The 19,255-nt window shown below is 43.7% G+C and overlaps 2 long non-coding RNA genes across 3 annotated transcripts in view; one reads left to right on the top strand and one right to left on the bottom strand.

Annotated features, from left to right (window-relative positions):
• LOC139046052 (uncharacterized) overlaps positions 1-7,796 on the bottom strand; it is a 19,826-nt gene extending 12,030 nt beyond the window's left edge. The window contains exons 1-2 of one of the 2 annotated variants that reach the window (XR_011505611.1): positions 7,647-7,796; positions 5,206-5,307 (exon numbers count right to left, since the gene is read on the bottom strand). This is a non-coding gene — a long non-coding RNA (uncharacterized lncRNA). The remainder of the gene's footprint in view (positions 1-5,205; positions 5,308-7,646) is intronic. The other variant, XR_011505612.1, reaches the window with a different exon arrangement.
• Positions 1,425-19,255, top strand: LOC106827022 (uncharacterized). Its single transcript, XR_011505613.1, has 4 exons — positions 1,425-1,845; positions 3,709-3,858; positions 15,529-15,607; positions 18,541-19,255. It is a non-coding gene; the product is annotated as an uncharacterized lncRNA (long non-coding RNA).

The raw sequence follows: 19,255 nt of genomic DNA, 5'->3' as shown, positions 1-19,255 counted from the left end.
AAGCTTAGATTTAAAAAGAAGACGATAAAGAGCTGTCTGCTGAGCAAAGCCATTGTGTACAGCAGATCCCATGTGCACAATGCACTTCTTCCTCCATCTTCCCGCAGCACCCTACAAAGTCCCTACAAGCTACAATTAGGACGATATTGTGGCTGTCCTTTCTGCAGGCTCTGCTCACATTTTTATAAAAGATAATTTAATTCTATTCAACTCAACCCACTGAGTTTATACATTTATTTTAGCATCTATTCTGTGCCGGCACTGCTGGGGCAAGGCAGGAACGACAATACCGGAGCTGCCTCGAAGGTACGTTCAAAATAGTTAGAGAAATAAGCAGCTTTACCGTTTCACAGCGACGACTGAGGCCACTATATAAAAGTGCTTAACGTTTTTCTCCCGTCCGCTGTAGACTTTGAGATCACAGTCCACGCTTTCCTCCCTCCCTCTGGCTTTGGGGAAGAACAGTTGAAACCTTGCCCTAAGGCTTATTCCTCCATGGGGTTTGAGCCTCACAGTGCACTTTGTTTCATTCACCGCCTTTCAATTTCACTGTCAACCTCGTTGCACTTGCCCTAGAAATGTGTCCAGATTTAATCTATCTTTACATTTCTTTCTCTGCCTTCCTTTCCTCTTGGGATGCAGTCTTTCTTCTTCCATTCATGCAATCATTTACTCATTAGTTTAACAAATGCTTAGTGATGCCACTATGGGCAAGCCTTCTCCTAGGCTGGAGACTTAGAGACAAGTAAAGTCCTTGCCTTTGAGGATCGCACTTGGTGGTTGGGGAGATAGATTTAAACAGGTGTATATTGATGGCACCTTTCTCCTTCTTAGCATTGTCAAACCTCCTGGAAGGGTAACCACCCGTCCCTAACTCAATCCCTGTGGCCCTCACAGCTCTTCTGAAACAGCCATCAGGAAAGTCAGCTGGGACTTCCTATTTCCAAATGTCTAGTCCTCATCTTAGCGCTCACTCATCTCAGCCCTCTTGCCAGATTTGACATCTTGCTGAACTCTTGTCACAACATGGATCGCAGACGGAGAGCTCCTGTTCCAGCGACACCACTTAGGAGCTGTGTGATCTAGGTGAGTCACCTATCCTCTCTGAGACTCAGTTTACCCTGATACTCTGTCAACTGGGAATTTAAAAGGTCTATGTATCAGGGTTATTGTGAGGATTAAATGAGAGATTGTATGACAAATTCCTGTCACGCGGCAGATGCTAAGCAAATACTGGTCTTCTTTTCTTTGATGACATTATATAGTGCTTTTAGTTCTTTGTCTCTCTCTCTTCCTTAAAATTTCTTTGCTGGATTCTTATCTTCCTTATCCCCTTGAACTGCAGGCATTGCTTAATGGAAATTTGCTTTTTCGGTGTCCCCTTACAAAATTCCAGAACAAGTCCAAGATTTCTGCCTGGAGAATCTCCACGTTTCCAACCTCCAGCTCCATTCTGAGTGCCTTTGGTGGAGCAGATTTGGGCACGGCATGTGAGCCGGGCCTGGCCAATCAGAGTCTTGAATTCTCCTGGACAACAGTGATTGGTTCGGAAATGAGCAGGAGCCTCCCCTCAGAATCACTGAGATTCCACGAGATTTCCACTGAGGCTTCCAGGAGTGAGACACTTTTTCCCAGTGTGCTTGAATGTATGAGGATATAAGACCAGACGCAAATGCAGCCATCCTGCTACCATGAGGGAGACCCAGCCCATGAATGGAGCCAAGCCCGAGGAAGCTGAGCCAAAGGGTGGAGAAAGAAAACCTGGGTCCTGTGACGTCATTTGGGCCTCTGTATCACACCACACCTGAAAGCAACGTAACTTCTGGACTTTGCTTACATGCGCCAGTAAGTCCCTTTTCTGCTTAAGCATTAATCCCCCGCTTTGTTTTTTGTTTTGAGGAAGATTAGCCCTGAGCTAACATCTGCTGCGAATCCTCCTCTTTTTGCTGAGAAAGACTGGCCCTGAGCTAACATCCATGCCCATCTTCCTCTACTTTATACGTGAGACAGCCTACCACACCGTAGCTTTTTGCCAAAGGGTGCCATGTCCGCACCCGGGATCCAAACCGGCAAACCCGAGATCGCTAAGAAGTGAAACATGTGAACTTAATGGCTGCGTCACCGGGCCAGCTCCCATTAGTCCCCTTTTAGACTGAGTCTTCTATACTTCAAAGTAAATGAAGGGGCCGCCCAGTGGCGCGGTGGTTAAGTGCGCACGTTCCTTCGGCGGCCTGGTTTCACCGGTTCGGATCCCGGGTGTGGACATGGCACCACTTGGCACGCCATGCTGTGGTAGGCGTCCCACATATAAAGTAGAGGAAGGTGGGCATGGATGTTAGCTCAGGGCCAGGCTTCCTCAGCAAAAAGAGGAGAGTTTGTGGATAATGTGGCTACATATACAAACATACTATCCATTCCCACAGCTGCAAATGTTATCCACTTCTAGGGTGATGACGTCCACATCTATGTCTCAGGCCTCTGTCCTGAGCTCCAGATCCACTACTCCACGTGGACATCCTATAGGAACTTCGAACAAATCTCTTCATCCTCCTCCCTTCGCGTTCATTCTGCTTGAGTCCTCAGATTCAGTAATAGCATTGTCCTCTTTCCAGTCACTGGCTCTAAAGCCCTGAGTCACTTTTCTCCCTTTCCTTTCCTATACTATACTCCATGGTTGCCAAGTCTCAGCAATTCTATTTTCAGAATATCTCTTTCATTTTCACTTGAACCGAAGGACCCTATATTTTCAATTTCCCAGAGGGCTTTCCCATCTCCCTTTGTCTGATAATTGAGCTGGGGATATGCAGGCCTGGCTACTCCTGGTGTCTGTGGCAGACAGATGATAGGGTGACCCCTCATGACCCTCACTTCCCGGTGTGCCTCTGCGTGACCCGCTCTCTTTGAGTGTGAATGGGAGCTATGACTTGCTTTTACACAATAGACCATGGCAAAGGTGACGGGATGTTATGCCTGTGTTTATCATATAAGACTCATCTTGATAGAAGATTTGATCTAGAGATTCTTCTTGCTGGTTTGATGAAGTAAGTGCCCATGTTGGGGAAGCCCCCTTAGTAGGGAACTGTGGGCGGTCCCTAAGAGCTGAGGGCAGTCTCCAGCCAACAACCAGCAAGAAGCCAGGGACCTCAGTCCTACAGCAGCAAGAAAATAAATTCTGACAACAACTCGAGTGAGTTTAGAGGTAGACTCTGTCTCACTTTAGCCTCTAGATGAAAACCTAGTGCTGTCTGACCCCTTTATTGCAGCCCTGCAGAGAACCCCACTATGCTGTGCCCAAACTCTCGACCTGTAGAAATCTTGAGATAAGAAATGTGTCTTATTTTAAGCCTCTAAGTTAGTGGTAAATTTTTACGCAGCCATCAAAAACTAATATAGCGTCCTATTTTCACTGCGTGGCAGGGGTGTTAGCTGCTTATCTACTGGCCATTTCCTTTATGTTCTTTCTGTCAGACACTAACTGTGTTTTAGATATGGGGTGCCCATCTGCTTGATGGGTACCTCTCCAAGCCTATGGGATAGAGGTTGATTGGTCTACACCAGTCTTGTTTATCCCATTTGCCTCACTAATGATTGGCTGAACACGGGTGTATGACACAGTCCTAACCAATGAAACTTAAGAGGACATATCCTGGGAAGCTTTCCTCATTCTAAATATGCATGCAAGTCAAGGACTTGCTTCTTCCTGCCCAGGACCTTGTTCTGTGAGGAGAAGATTCCTAGAAATGTAGCAGCCATCTTGCCCTTGAGGGAAGGTCAACAGAATAGCAGAGAAGCCCACTTGGGAGCCTGACGTCATCGAATCACTATCTAAACCAACAGCAAGCTGCCTCAGAACTTCTTGTAAGTAAAATATTATATCATCCTCCGTGTTTAAGCCACTTTTAAATGGATATTTTGCAGCACCCAGCCAAGAGCACTCTAACTGAAACGTTATAAAAGGTTCAGAACAAGAAATGGGCATGCGACCAAAGCAGGGCTTCTGAGTCTTTTATTTGGATTGATGTCCCGATTCTGGGCAAAGTCCAGTAGGCCTGCTAAGCCGGAGGAGGGAACGAATCCAGCCTGCTGGAAGCTGTCTTTACCCCCACATTCAGAGGACCTCTGTGCAGGAAACAATGAGGCCAAACTCAGAGAGAGAGACTTGGCAGTCATGAGGCCCCATACTGTCACCAAAGCTCGAGTTTCCTGTGGCTTCTATCGTTTGGTTCTCTAAAATAACCTCCCATTCTTCCTAGCTATGCCAGCCAATAGACTCTTGGGTTTTAGTTGAATTTCTATCACTTGCACTGAAAGAATCCCAACTAATACCGCCTCTCCTCTGCCCTTCTCACACCTGCAGTAACCCCGTCTGCTTTACTGTCTATTACTTTTATTACTTGACTGCCCTCACCCCGCAGCCTGTTCCTTCTCTGTACCTGGTTGCACCATTTCCCTCCTGAAAAGCCCCCAGGGCAGCCCATGGAAGGCAGCTTTAGGCCAGAATTCCTCAGACTGACATTCACAGTCTAGCCCCAGCCTGCCTTTTCACCTCTTCTAGTACAGTGTTTCTTAAACTTGTCACTTTTTACCATCACCCACAATAAGAAATATTATATATAATATATAAATATAATTATATACATTATATATTATATAATTACATAAATTATATATGTTATATATAAAATATATAATATATAAAAGGAGAAAAAGATAGTGTATTGTACATAGTAAGGGTCAGTATTGTTTTGTGAGACGTTTGTTTTAGTTATATGTATGTATATATGTAGGGTAAAAATGTAAAAAATATATAAATTGTACATATATGTTTCTATATTATATATAGTATAGCTATATATATGTAATATATATACTGTATATAAAATTATATACTACATATACTTAAAAAATAAATGTGCAATATATATAATTTATAATTATATGGTATATATTAGTATATATACATGTTTGTGTGTGTGTGCATTTAGTTGTGCACAATTTATCACAGACGTAGGTCATGTGGCCACCACCGCAGCACCATCGTCAAGATGCAGAGCAGTCCCATCGTGGGGATTCCTCATTTTATAGCCACAGCCACCTCCTGCCCTTTCCCCTGCCCTAAGCTGTGGCACGTACTAATCTGTTCCCCATCTCAATAATTTTGTCATTTCCATAACCCTATATAAGTGGAATCATTCAGTGTGTTACCTTTTGAGATGGCCTTTTTTTCGCCGACCATAACTTCCTTGGGATCCATTCAAGCCCTTGCCTGTATGGGTGGTTCATTCCTCTCTGTTGCTGAGCGGTACCCTGTGATATGGATGTACCACAGCTTGTTTAACCAGTCCTTGGTTGAAGGACAGTTGAGTTTTTTACAGTTTTTGTCTATTATGAGTAAAGCTGCTATGAATGCTCGTATTAAAAACCAAACCAAGGGGTCAGCCCAGTGGCATAGTGGTTAAGTTCATGCGTTCTGCTTCTGTGGCCCAGGGTTTGCAGGTTCGGATCCCAGGTGCGGATGTAGCGCCTCTGGTCAAGCCATTCAGTGGCATCCCACATAAAATAGAGGAAGATTGGCACAGATGTTAGCTCAGAGCCAATCTTCCTCACACGCACACACACACACACAAACCCAAGCAAATGACTGATTGCAGCCCACTGAATTAATTTCATGATCCAATAAGGGGTTATAGCAGACAATTTTAAAAGAAGTCTTCAATTACTTGGCCCTACTAACCTTGTCCTCAAGCCACACTAGAGGTCTTGCTTTTCCCACACATGGCTCGTAAGCTCCTCTTTCTCTGCTCCTGTCTAGGCTGTCCTTTGTGCCCAGAATGCTCTCCCTGAAACATCTTTGCCTAAAGAAGTCCTACTTATAGGATAAATTAAGAATGTGTTTGGCTACAAATTACAGGAGATTTGATTATAGTATCTTTAAAAAAGTTTTTCTTTTCTGCTATATATAAACACATATTGCGTACAGCAATAGCCAAAAAAAAAAAATACTATTAATATTATAGAAAAGTTGGCAGAGTTTTTCTACAATATTAATAGTAAACATTTTAGACTTTGTGGAACGAGAGGCAAAATCAAAGATGTTACGTTGGCACTTATAAAACAGGAGGGAAATCTCCTGCCTGCCCCACTTCCTCAGGGTGGGCCACCTGGGGGGTGGGCATGCTTTGCACCTGATTGCCTGTTGCTGCAGACATCCTTGGGAGAAAGAGCACCGGCCCAAGTGAGTGGAGCCTGGCCAGGTAGATACTGGGAATGGCAACCTCCATGGTCGGTTTCCCTCTCTGCCCCAGTGACATTCAGAATCCTGTGCATCCTGTATTCCTGGCAAGCCCAGCATATCAACTTGGGCAGCTGGCTGGAGGCAAGGCAACCTCCACGGTCACCAAGCCCTAGAATGAGAGTCTACCACTCATTGCCCATCAGTTGCCAATGGTGGAGTCCCCAGTATGTTGGTGGTGACCAGCTGGAGCCTAGGCACTGGTGATGCATAGCTGCCACCTGACCTGGGAACCAAATACTGGGAGCACAGGGAGAAATAATGACAGAGGGGGATGCCCCTGGCTTGGTCTCCACTCCTCAAAGTGCTAGCCTTCTAAGGCAGTGCCCCCAAGACACACAAACACAAATTTGGCCTGGGGGCTATAGTTTGCCAACCCTAGACTAGAGTAAGGTAATTGCTAGATATTGTTTGAATGGCTTAGATGTCAGAACTGACATCTTTGTCATTCTCTTTGTCTCTCCCTCATGGTCTCAAGGTGGCTGCTTCAGCTCCAACCATAACATGAGCATTCAAGTCAAGAGGGAAGAAAAATAAATGGGACCTTGACCAGCTCCTTTACTAACAGAAGTTTTTCCAGAGCCAAGTCTAGTAGATTTTCTTTAAGTTGCATAGGCCAGAACTGGGTCCATGGTTTCATTCTCAGGCAGAGTCTTTCAAAATGATGGTCAGTATCCCAGTGGCAGCACTGGGTTTACATGAGCCTCACTAAGTAGATGATACAGAAACAAAGTGTGTCTCTTTATTAATGATTCCTGCCAGTTCTGGAGAAAAAAAACATTCCAGCTTGGGTTACATATTCATCCCTGTTGACAACAGGTCGGGAAAGTCTAATTGGTCAATTTGGGTCCATTTCTGACCCACAGGCCAGGAGAAATGGAGCAATATGATTATCAGCACTGCCAAATTGGGGAGGGTGAGTTGCTAAAGGAAAAGATGCCAGCAGAAATATATCCGCTACAGAAGGGAGTCAATACATTGCTGCTAAACTGAATTGAAGTATGATTATAAAGTAGTTATACTCAAGATTTTGATATGTTTTTAAATTCTGCTATCCTGGCAGCATTCTGGAAAGTATACAAATGATTAATAATATTTACCTTCAAGATATTTACAGCCTGGGGTAGACAATGGTTATTTGGCTAAATATGATTCTGTTGGTAACAAGTGAAAAAATATTTAACAAAATATAGAGCACAGACAAAGCCATGAGATTCTAAATAACAGAGACTCAGAGGTAAGTGAATGGTGTACTTTTGTGTAAACAAACTGAAATGGAGAAGAACTTAAATGATGTATCTACAGATGCACTGAAAATAGTTACCAAAGTGGGGTCAAAATACAGGATTCTTACCTTGAGAGGGTCAGTTAAACCTCCTGAGTCCTTCCAGCTTGGTGTTTTAGACTCTGCCCTTAGAGGAGGGGTACTCCATCCTGGCAGACATGACGAGTGTCTACAGACTGTGATCGTGTTTCACCTTGGCTCACTCAGAGCATCTGGCTAGACGCGAGGTGTTTTACTGTGCCCGGCAGTACGCACACACGCTACCTGCAGCCTGGCTGGGACTCAGCCAATGAAAGACTCATTTTACAACCAGTGATACAGGACATCCTTGATGACTCATGCCATTCTAGGTTTCCTCACTTTCCTTTGTCAAGTTTAGACTAGGACATAGGGTGCAGAAAGTGAAAGTGGAAATCATAATGAAAAGAGAAGATAGTGACTGGGTGTGTTATAATATTGTAGAGTTATCAGATGGGGATGGCCAGAGGACTTGGCAGTAGCAAAGCAAAGAGCAGGAAATCCTCCTAATGTGTCCTAGCCAGTTCAACGTTGTCTTTATTTGACTGTTACTGAATTAAACCACCATATCGCAACGTGCATCAATTCTTTCTTATCAGCCACAGTCAAAATCTAGCAATTCACGGGGCTGGCTCATAGCCGAGTGGTTAAAGTTTTGCACACTGTGCTTCAGTGGCCTGGGGTTCGAGAGTTTGGATCCCTGGTGCAAACCTACTCCACTCATCAGCCATGCTGTGGAGGCACCCCACATACAAAGTAGAGGAAGACTGGCATAGATGTTCGCTCAGGGCTAATCATCCTCAAGCAAAAAAGCAAAAAAACGGAGGAGAATTGACAACGGATGTTAGCTCAGGACAAATCTTCCTCACCAAAAAAAAAAAAAAAGAAAAAAATCTAGCCATTCATCAAAGATAGATTTGGAGTGGCCACACACTCTCCCTAAAATGCAGTTAAACTTTCCTTATCAATGACAATTATCAGGGTAAATAATACAAACACTAATTAATATTTCTCCTGCCATTAAATAATGCAAGTGTCTTCCATATTTGCATGATGGCAGGGGTGTGGGACTGAGAAAGAGAGAGAATATTGAAGGGAAAGACACCTGGAGTGAATTTAAGAAACCCACAGTCTCCGCTCTGACATATCTGTATGGTATCAAGCAAGGTTCTTTGCTTTTCTGGATCTCAGTTTTCCCACCTGTCGAATGATGGAGTGATTTCTAAAGTCTCTGCCAACTCCATTGTTTAAAAAATCTTAATGTCTACATTAAATGCATTCTCAATTAGAACTCTTTTGGTTATCAGCGACAGAAACTCACTTGAGCTAGATAAGGTGAAAAGAGATATTTACCTGGAAACTAGTGTGCAACATAAATTTCCTTTAACTCAAACAACATCTCATTCTGATCCTCCATCCCATTGTGCTGGCAAGAACGTGCGTGATTGGGTGTGTGCAGGTGTGAGGATGAGAGTTTGAGAAACAGGCGTGATGTTAAAATATTTAACAACTGCTACAGCCACGAAGGTGCATGCTAGCTGAACATCAGCCTGGGTGAAAGGGGTTGGAAATTAGTGTGTGTGTTGGGGTGTGGGGAGCATAAGGGAAAAAGAATAAAACCCAAGTAGCTCTCCTCCTTTATGACTCCTTTTCCCCAAAAGAAAAATATTAGTATCTTAATAAATTAACTCAACACATAGAGATACCTAGGCATTTAATGGAACTTAAGGAGAGAGGTGCAGCCAGCCTGCAGGAATGAATTGACCTCATGGACTTGAATGGTTTTCAGACTCTAGATCCCTCTCTTGCAGGCCTTCTCTGTAGGACTCCCTCACTGTTTTCTTTCTCTTATCTGCTCTGACTGGCTTCGTCTGGTTTTCCAGTTTGCTTGCTGTCAATATCTCCTGAATGTACCTTTTTTTGTTATTGAAAATATCATATAGACTAAGGATAAACTGAATTCCTGAGGGTGGTCTAACCAGCAACGCTTGGGTAAGTGCCTTTCCCTGGACCATCTAGCTATGACCAGGGTGGGATAGTCGTATTGGAAAAAAATAACTGCTGGGAGCCTGTTGTTGTTACAATGTGGGTGGTTGCACAGGAATGTTATTGAAAATATTTAAAAGTTGGGATGGGATGGGCATCAACCATTGAGAATTGACACAGGCCATAAAAAACCAGTCCAGCGGAACCAGGGCATTCTAGCTGGATATCAACCTGGGTTGGGGAAAGAAGAGGACCAGTTCCCAGAAAATGGGGGATAATCATCAATTGGCCAGTTAATCCAAGAGTGACTTATTACAGAGTCTAAAGAAAAAACAGTCTAACCTTTATTTAAAAACAAAAAACTGGTGTTCCTGGAAACTTTTTGGCAATTAGAGGGATTATTTAAGTGCCATTTTGGTTTCTATTTGATTGTAGGTGAGAATTTCATGCAGCCGTGTGCTAAGTGTTGCAAACAATAAAAGAAAAATATAATACAGGACACCCTCTGCCCTCAGGAGCTCTCACTCTTATTTGAGAAGGAAGGCACAGGGAACATTTACAGAACCAGACATTTAATTGTTAGCTTACACAGAGAGTGCCCTGAGAGTCAGAGAAGGAAGAGACCCTTGTGTACCAGAGAAGTCAGGGACCCCTTCAGGGAGTAGCTGAGGATGCTTTCCGTGGCTCTCTTAAGCATAAAGATTTTCCAGATTCTATAGGTCAATAAAGGGGCCCACTCTCCGGACTTGAGGGATATACTCAAAAGTTCTGAGAGAGCCTTGTAAGTCAAGGATGGGAATGCAAGGAACTTTGCTCAAGATTAAACACCAGCCTTCTGAAAGAAGTATGGATCCATGCTACAGCAGGGATGACTCTCGAAAACATTATGCTTAGTGAAGGAAGTCAGACCCAAAAGCCACATACTGTGTGATTCCATTCATATGAAATATCCAGAATGGGCAAGTCCAGAGAAACAGAAAGTTAGTCTGTGGTTGCTAGAGGCTGTAGGGAACAAGGAAAGGGGAGCGACTGCTAATGGATCTGGGGTTTCTTTTGAGGATGATGAAAATAGTCTGGAGTTAGTGGTGATGGTTGTACAACATGGTGAATATACTAAAAACCACTTACCTGCACATTTTATTTTATTTTATTTTTGCAGGGAAAGATTCGCCTGGAGCTAACATCTGTTGCCGATCTTCCTCTTTTTTTTTCCCTCCCCTAAGCCCCAGTACATGGCTGTATATCCTAGTTGTAAGTCCTTCTAGTTCTTCTATGTGAGCTGCTGCCACAGCATGGCTACTGACAGACCAGTGGTATGGTTCTGTGACTGGGAAATGAACCTGGGCCACCAAAGCAGTGAGAGTGCCAGACCCCAACCACTAGACCTTCAGGGCTGGCTCAACTGCACACTTTAAAATGGTGAAATTTAGGGGCTGGCCAGGTGGCAAAGCTGTTAAGTTTGCCATGCGTCACTTCAGTTGCCCAGGGTTCGCCAGTTCAGATCCCAGGCATGGACCTACACACTGCTTGGCAAGCCATGCTGTGGCAGGTGTCCCACATACAAAGTAGAGGAAGATGAGCATGGATGTTAGCTCAGGGCCAGTCTTTCTCAGCAAAAAGAGGAGGATTGGCAGCAGATGTTAGCTCAGGGCTGATCTTCCTCAAAAAAAAAAAAAAGAACAGGGGTCCATAACTGCAGTGACGGATGACTCACAGGGGGTTTGCCCTCATTCCCGACTCGTGCAGAACATGTGGTTCAAGTTCCTTCATAGGACTTGTGAAGTCCTTCATAATGTGACCTCTGCTTACTTCTCCAATCTCCTCCTTGCCATGCTTCCTCCCACGTGATGGGATGAATTTTCTTCCTTCAACTTTCCCCGGTGCCCACGGTCTACACATCACCAAGCTGAGAGTGTTCCCCAAGGCAGAGAAGTGGACAGGCTTAAACTAACAATTCACCAATGCTTTGCAAGCAGGTAGCTAAGCCAGCTAAACTAGGCCACATGAAAGATCAGAGGACCTTTTAGACATCTGACTCTGAGGCCAGTTCATGGGCTCTGTTTCCCACCCGCTTGATTTGAAGCTCTCAGCCTAGCCCAGCAGCAGAAGTGGACAGAACCGACTGACTGCCAACCTCTCTAAGACTGAGCATGAGAAGAGGTGGGACATTGGGCAGAGCAGGGAGTGGAGGGAACAAACGAGTTTAAAGAGACCGAAGAAATGGGGCAGGAGAGAGGAGGCGGAGAAAGATCCTAAAGAGGAGAGACGACTCTCCGGCCCATGCTTACTCAGGGTGCAGACCACTCGGGGTGCGAACGTTGATTTTAAGTCTTGGCGCTAGTTAGAGGAGCTGGTGCGCTAAGAGGAGCTGCTCTGGAATATTTATTCCCCTGAGTATTTTACCTTAGTTGTAATGTGCCACTGGAACCCAAAGTAAAGGATTGCTTCTACTGTCTTTTACACTTTCTGTGTGATTAAGTGACGAACAGTAAAACTGCTTGGTTATGGACTGTACCATCTCCTCCTTCCCTGTTGAGGGCTGCTAAGCAGGAGTTTCACCCATGTGTGCTCTACACACTAACCATTGTCATTCCCTGAAAGTTTCATGCTCCTCTGTGCCTCTGAGCTTTCACATCTGCTGTTCCCTCAGCCTTGAATGCTTCCTTCCCCTCTCGTCTGCTTATCCTCGTCCTTCATGGCTCACCCTGGAGCTTTTGCTGACCTTCCCAACTAAAGGGTGAGGTGCTGAGAGAGCTAGGTGCCCCTCTTCTGTTTTTCCATAACATCCAGTGCACCTCTCTTACAGCTCTTGTAACACTGCATTGTAATTATTTGTGTAAATATGTCTTCTCCACTAGATGGGAGGGTGAGGATCGCACCAAGTTTCTCTCTTTATCTTCAGGTCTTAGCAAAGTGCTCTTAGCACCCAGGTCATTTTCAATAAACATTTTCTAAGTAGATGAAGGAATTAATAATAGCATCCTGCATGTTGAATAACAGCCACATGTTGCTTTGTCCCCAGACTAGATCTTACTTAGTGTCCTCACAGCCTCCTACTAATGTACTTCCCCTCTGACCTAAACAATTTGCTGACCCCCTTGTCAGAAATGTAGACGGATCAGGGCTAACTGGATTTGTCTAAAGAGGAAGAGAGAAAGAGACTTAAAGCAGCGAGGCCTCATCTTGTTGTAAAGTTTACTGGATTCAATCTCAATAAAATTGGACCTGCTGGCACAGTCCTCTTCCAGCCCTCACGTAATAGAGGGGACACAGATGTCGAATGCTGCATTAAAGAGAAGTGTGGGTGGAAGGGAGACTGCTCAGATCTGAAGGAGCTAGTTGAAGGAGCCAGTCTTGCCCATTAGTGGCTGTTAAGAGAGGGGGCATTTTGTCTATTACACTCAGTGTCCCCTCCAAGAACCTCAGCTTCCTGGAATCTGAGCACATGGAGTCTGACCTCCCTGCCACCAGGTGCCGCGGAACCACAGATGATGGAGGGGCTCTGACAGTTTATGGTTGCCTGGAGCAAGTTACTTCTTTTAACACCTATTTTAAAAAGAGAATAAAGATTCTTGTTTGTTGTTATGAGCTCAGCAGCACAAGGTGCTCACAAAGCACCCCACACATCACAATTGCTGTAATTAACTTCATTATGCTTTTGTCCTGTAATAATGTACCATTAATTACAGTCCATCAGAATTCTACTTAGGTACAGAATAATGCACAACAACCATTCATTTATGTATATGTTAAGGATATTTTGAAAAATTTTGAAAATTATAGAAAAGAAAATTAAGTTCTCTTGGAATATTCCTATCTAGAGATAACCATTATGAGTGTAGAACTTTCTCTTTTCTTTTTTTGCAATGCATATATATCTTTTTTAAAGAATCAGGTCCCACTGTGTCTTACTGAGGCACAGAACTACAGGCTGTATCTTTCTCTTTGCTGTGTGGTCTCCGTGGTTTATGAAGACTGTACAGTATTCCATTTCACGTGTGGACCCTGGTTAATTTGGTCAGGTCTTAGTCATCATATCGCACCCCAGGGACTACTTGCTTTGTGAGCTTCCTGCTGGGACTTCTGGTTGGTGTTGCCAGGATTCCAAGGCTCTGATCGATGCCCCTGGGCTGCTAGGTAATTCTTGGAGGCTCTCGGGAACACTTGGGGAGAGGGACCCCATAAAGTTGGGTCTCCATGTCCCTGGATGTCCTCAAGGCTGGAAGATCCAGCCTGTGGTGGGAAGGGTAATCAGAGAAATTTAATTTAATTGGGAGGGAGAACAAAGGAGGAGAAGAATTTTACCTTAGTTTGAACTCTTCAGGATGCCCCTTCAGTAGGCTGAATTCCTGCAACTCAGTATACTTCAACTCAGTTTACTTCAGTTCAATTCAATTCAACCCTTAAAAAAAATCTGAGTGATCTATTTCTGTAGCACATTCTGCTGGGGACCTGGAATTACCCCATCTCATTCTTTTTCCTTCTCTCTGGCCCTCTCTCAGATGGGAAAGCATGCTTCTCCTCAATTGCTTTCTCTTGTCCTCATTTTTTCCACCCCTGGGGTATATTCTCTTCTGGTCCATTTCTAGATCATTCTACCATCCTAAAAGGGATCTAGAGTAAATGATTGTGGACCCCTGGGCTGATTGGATCCAAAATATGCTAATCATTCACATTATTTGGTTCATTCATTAGGCAGTCTTTTTTTTTTTTTGAGGAAGATTGGCCCTGAGCTAACATCCGTGCCCGTCTTCCTCTACTTTAAATGTGGGATGCCCACCACAGCATGGCCTGATAAGTGGTGCATGTGTCCACGTCCGGGATCTGAACCAGCCAACCCCGAGTCTCTGAAGCGGAGTGTGCGAACTTAACTGCTATGCCACTGGACTGGCCCCTAGGCAATCATTTTCAAGCATATACCACGTGCTAGGTCGAATGGGTATGGCAACCAACAGCATGGACACAAACCTTGCTCTCTAGGAGCTTACAGTCTAGTGGAGGAGCCAAGAAGTAAATAGGGAATTACAAAATGATATAATGGTGTAAGAAAGGTCAGCTCAAGGTATGATGTCTCATTAGACCAAGGGACAACTTTTATCAAACTTGTAACTTTAAATCTGGCCCAACATCCAGGTTCCTGGACTCATTCAGAGAGCTGCATATATGAACTACAGAGGACTCTAATTTATCTGCCCCAGTCTTGAGTTCTGGACTGGAGTACAGCCCAGGTCCCATCCATTCTGAGAGACCTTCCAGATGGTCACATGGACAGGTTGGTCCTGGCCCCCTAGCTAACCCCTATGCAGACTCGGTAAACGCCAGCTGAATTAAACTTGTCAATCTTCCATTGATTTTTTTTTCCTTTTTAAATCATTAAGACCCTGAAATCAGGCCAGGATCAAGCATGAATAATGCAATTGTTACTCATCTTGTCCAAGATCGCCATTTTCATCTTTCCAACCTATTTAAAGGAACTGAGAGCCAAGATAAGTCTCCTCTAGACAGACATCAACTAAAAAGCTATAGACAGAACACTCTGCCACTCCTGGGGCTTCTGACCCCAGCTGTTCAATGGAGGCTGGCCCGTGCCTTTGCTCTTTAGCCTACCTTAGATGATAGATGATGGACTGAAATGAGCTGTGAGGGGTTGTGCTCCCTAGCAACACACCAGCAGAGGGCAGGGGCCGGGGTGGGGGTGTGTGTGGCAAAGTCTAACGGTTCAAGCCTCAGTTTTCCGTCCCGGGTAAGTTCACATGGCTCTTCTTCTCTAGTCTCGAATCTGAGAAATTCCCCTCCAAAATTTTCCTTTAGAACACAGTCCAGATAGAATTGGAGTTGGGTAGACTGAAAAATGTTTACTTCTCAGCGTTTTTGACATCACTCTTTGAAGTTCAGTTCTTCTGATTTTCCCCATACTCAGGATCTGCCCATCCCCTCCTTCCCCCAGGATACAATGACCAAGAATCAGGAGCAAAGTGAACGGGAGAAACAGAATTGTCAGGACGTTTGAAGAGGGGAGCAATCAGGTTCGTTTACTTTGAGGTTTTTGAATTGCAAATTTTTACTGAAGAATAAGGAAAGGCCTCATGTTTTAATATGGACACTTTTATTTGCCCCTAAATTACTATGACCCAATTATATGCTGTATCCTCTAAATTTAGGTCTTGTTTAGGAATGGGTTAAAATGAACACTTATACACATCAAATGCTGGAATTTAGGAGTTCATATTATTTGATTAATAACAGAAAGGTTTCCTGGTCGGTCATTTTATCATTCATCCTTAGAGTTAGTTTGCCATCTGAAACTCGTCAACCAGGGACTAGGTACCTCAGAGAGCCCAACATCAAGTGAAGGCCACACAGCCTTAAATATGCCCAGGTTGACTGAGGGCCTGGGAGCAATTTCTGCATCTTGTCTCTCTTGCCTATATGTGTTAATTGGTTTGCTCCCTAAATTAATTACTTGTTCTTATTAAGAAGTAAAATAGAGAGCCAGACCTGATGGCCTAGTGGTTAAAGTTCATTGCTTTCTGCTTTGGCTGCCAGGTTTGTTTCCTGGTCCTGGAACCACAATACTTATCTGTCAGTAGCCATGCTGTGGCGGTGGCTCATATAGAAGAACTAGAAGGACTTACAATTAGAATATGTAACTATGCACTGGGGCTTTGGGGAGGGAGAAAAAAGAGGAAGATGGCAACAGATTTAGCTCAGGGTGAATCTTTCCCAGAAAATAAATAAATAAATAAATAAGAATCATTTCCATACTGTTGGAACTATTATAATCTTTTTGAAGCCTTCAGTGTGGGACCTCCTGTCTGTTACTGCATTTCTTTAAAAGAAATAAAATGGAAAAAAATCAAAAGGAATGACCCACTCCAGATGAAATCAAATTAGCCTTTAATAGATCCCTATCATTCCACCATTAAATGAGATAGCATAGACACACAATATAAGAAAACTATTATTTTTATTTTTCATCCAATTCAACCACAGCTCATTAACATCCTGTGTGTGCAATTGGTGAAATTAGTGTCATGGCTGCTTTCCCAGTTGGCCAGATGGCAGGGGATCTAAACAGCAAAGCTAAGTATGGATGGTTATCTGACGATGGAATGTGATGAAATGGATGGATTTGACTTCAGGGTTAAAAATACAGATCTACAAGTTTCTCCAAATTCTTCCCCCGTAGCCCACTGAGATAGCACATCTTTTCTTCAAGTACAAAATATTGGAACAAGGATTCTATAAGCCATCACAGGAAGCCACTGCCTTTTTACTCAGATTTATCAAGTCCTCATTACATGAGTGCTTAATGTGTATTATTTTATTTAATCCTAGCGATAACTATATGAAGTGGGTGTGATTATTATTTCCTTTTTACAGATAAGGAGCTGAAGCACAGAAAGGTTAAGTAATTAACCTAAGTGGCTCTAATTGGTGGTCCTGGGGCTCAGTCTCAGGATGGTCTGACTTCCAAGCTCACACTTTTAACCACAGTGCAAAGTGCCTCTCCTTTTCTCTGCCAAGATGGTGAACAAGTTAGTGGGCCTCAGTCTTTCTGTAAGATGTAAAAGGAAAACAGTAGTGGCTGGGGCTTTCAAACAACTCTGTTTCTTGCATGAGTCTTCACGAGTAGCTCTTCTTTGAGGATAGACTAGTATAAACCAGCCTACCAGGATGTCCCAGGCAAATGGTTTAACTACATCACAAATCCGTTTCTTCACGTTCCCCTAAGGCTAACGGTTCCAGCCCCTTTCCTGCTTCACATAAAATGTATGAAGTTTAGTGATATGATGTCATCACATGCAGTTTGAGCTTCTTGGAAAAAGGATGCTATGTAAACACAGTAGAAGTGATAGAAAAACAGTGTCAGTGTGGTATGTATACAACATAAAATGGACCAAATTATTTTGTTAGAGTTAGGGACAAAAATAGCTCCCTAATCTTGCATATCTATTTTTTAATCAGCTTGCATGTTGCCTGTGTCTGTGGCTTTCAAGGGCAACCTGAAAGGGAAATGTGTCTGATAGAGCATTGATTGGATTAGCTGTTGAGCCTTCTCCTTTTAGAGGAAATATTGCATTATCCAAGATCTTGCCTATTTCCAGCTTTTGGAAAAACCACAAGTCAAAATTTTGTTGCCAGATGAGAGTGTTATATGGAGGGAGGTTGGCTGTGAATTTCCATATACTAAAGGCCATCCTGACTGTCCTTTATGAAAGATCCAAGAACTTTTATTATGACTCAAAATAGTAAGGTCACTTTAGGACTCTTTTTTTCCAGTTACCAAAACATCTCTCGTACTGCCCAAACCGAAGCAGGCCACTTTCATCTCAGAGCAGAAAATGGAAGAAGCTAGTGTGAGATCCAAGTAGTTTTAAAAGGCACGCAGGATGTGAAGGTACCTAACGCTACTGAACCGTACCTTCAAAAAATAGTTAAGGTGGTAAATTTTATATTATGCATATTTTACCACAGTTAAATTTTTTTAAAAGGTTAAGATGGTAAAATTTATGTCACGTGATTTTACCACACTTTAAAAAAAAAAAGAAAAGCGAAAACCTCAAAGGATGAGAAACTACCAGTCTTGTCTAGTGGCTCTGTACAGCGCCACCTGTAAAGAGAGCTCCTCTCCCACAGATAAGAACACCTAACACCCATTACACTTCCTGATGCACTTTCACACCCGCCCCCTAGGTAAGTGTCTGGAGGAAAGGAACACTTACCATTTTCTTACTGTGACGTTGAGAAAGCGTTAAAGGACTCGTTGGTCTTTGTTTTAAGACAAGAGAACCCTTCTCCACACTCCAGGCAGAGGAACGCTCAGGGAGGAAAAAAACTGTAAGAATAATCAACGTGCATTTCACAGACTCATCAGCTCTTACCCAACAACTCACTTCAGTTAGATGGAGCCTGCGATTGGACCCTCATAGTTGCTGACCTGTAATTTTGTTTCTAGACAGGAAGACAAGGGACTTTTCACCTCCTCTCAATCAGCTCGGTTGCACAATTCTGATCTCGAGCTGAAAAATAAATGCCTGCTATATTGATGGCTCGCGTTTTTGTGAATATGGGAGAATTCTCTGACATCTTTGGGGTGAAGCAGAGATGGAGAGCGATGTGAGTCCAGGCTGCCCCGGGGAGAGAAGCCCAAGGCGTCCTGGCCTACGTGCGCATCTACGTTATCCTCCGGGAAGCACAGGACGTCCTGATCTGATGCGACCTCACTCGGATCCAAAGTTATAGGACCACCCGATAACCAGACCCCACCTGCACTGATACCATTTTAACGACTTTTTTACATGATCTTTCCTTTGTTTGTAAAGAAATAACTCACATACCTATGTCTTATAAATTTAGCCCTACCCTCAACACATTGCAGCTCTTCACTGCCCATGGGTCCTGTCCCCATGCTATTCTCTGAATAAAAGAGCACTATTACCATACCTCGAGAATCCAATAAATCTTTCTTTCGACTCCTCGGCTCACCGAGCCCGCGTCAGAGAAGACAGATGGGCCAGAGGCCTACTGTGACATTTCTACCAGTATCCACATGTGCTGGGCGCCTGATTCTGTGGGAAGAGCAGTGGCCCTGAAGACCAAGCTCCTGGCTCTTTCCTATCCCAACTCTGCTTCAAATCTGCCATTTAACTGCTCAGAGTCTAAACGTCTTC

This window comes from Equus asinus, chromosome 8, assembly GCF_041296235.1.
Source record: "Equus asinus isolate D_3611 breed Donkey chromosome 8, EquAss-T2T_v2, whole genome shotgun sequence".
Taxonomy (NCBI): Eukaryota; Metazoa; Chordata; class Mammalia; order Perissodactyla; family Equidae; genus Equus; species Equus asinus.
Note: the sequence above shows the minus strand (reverse complement) of the source record. Positions and strands in the feature narration are given on the sequence as shown.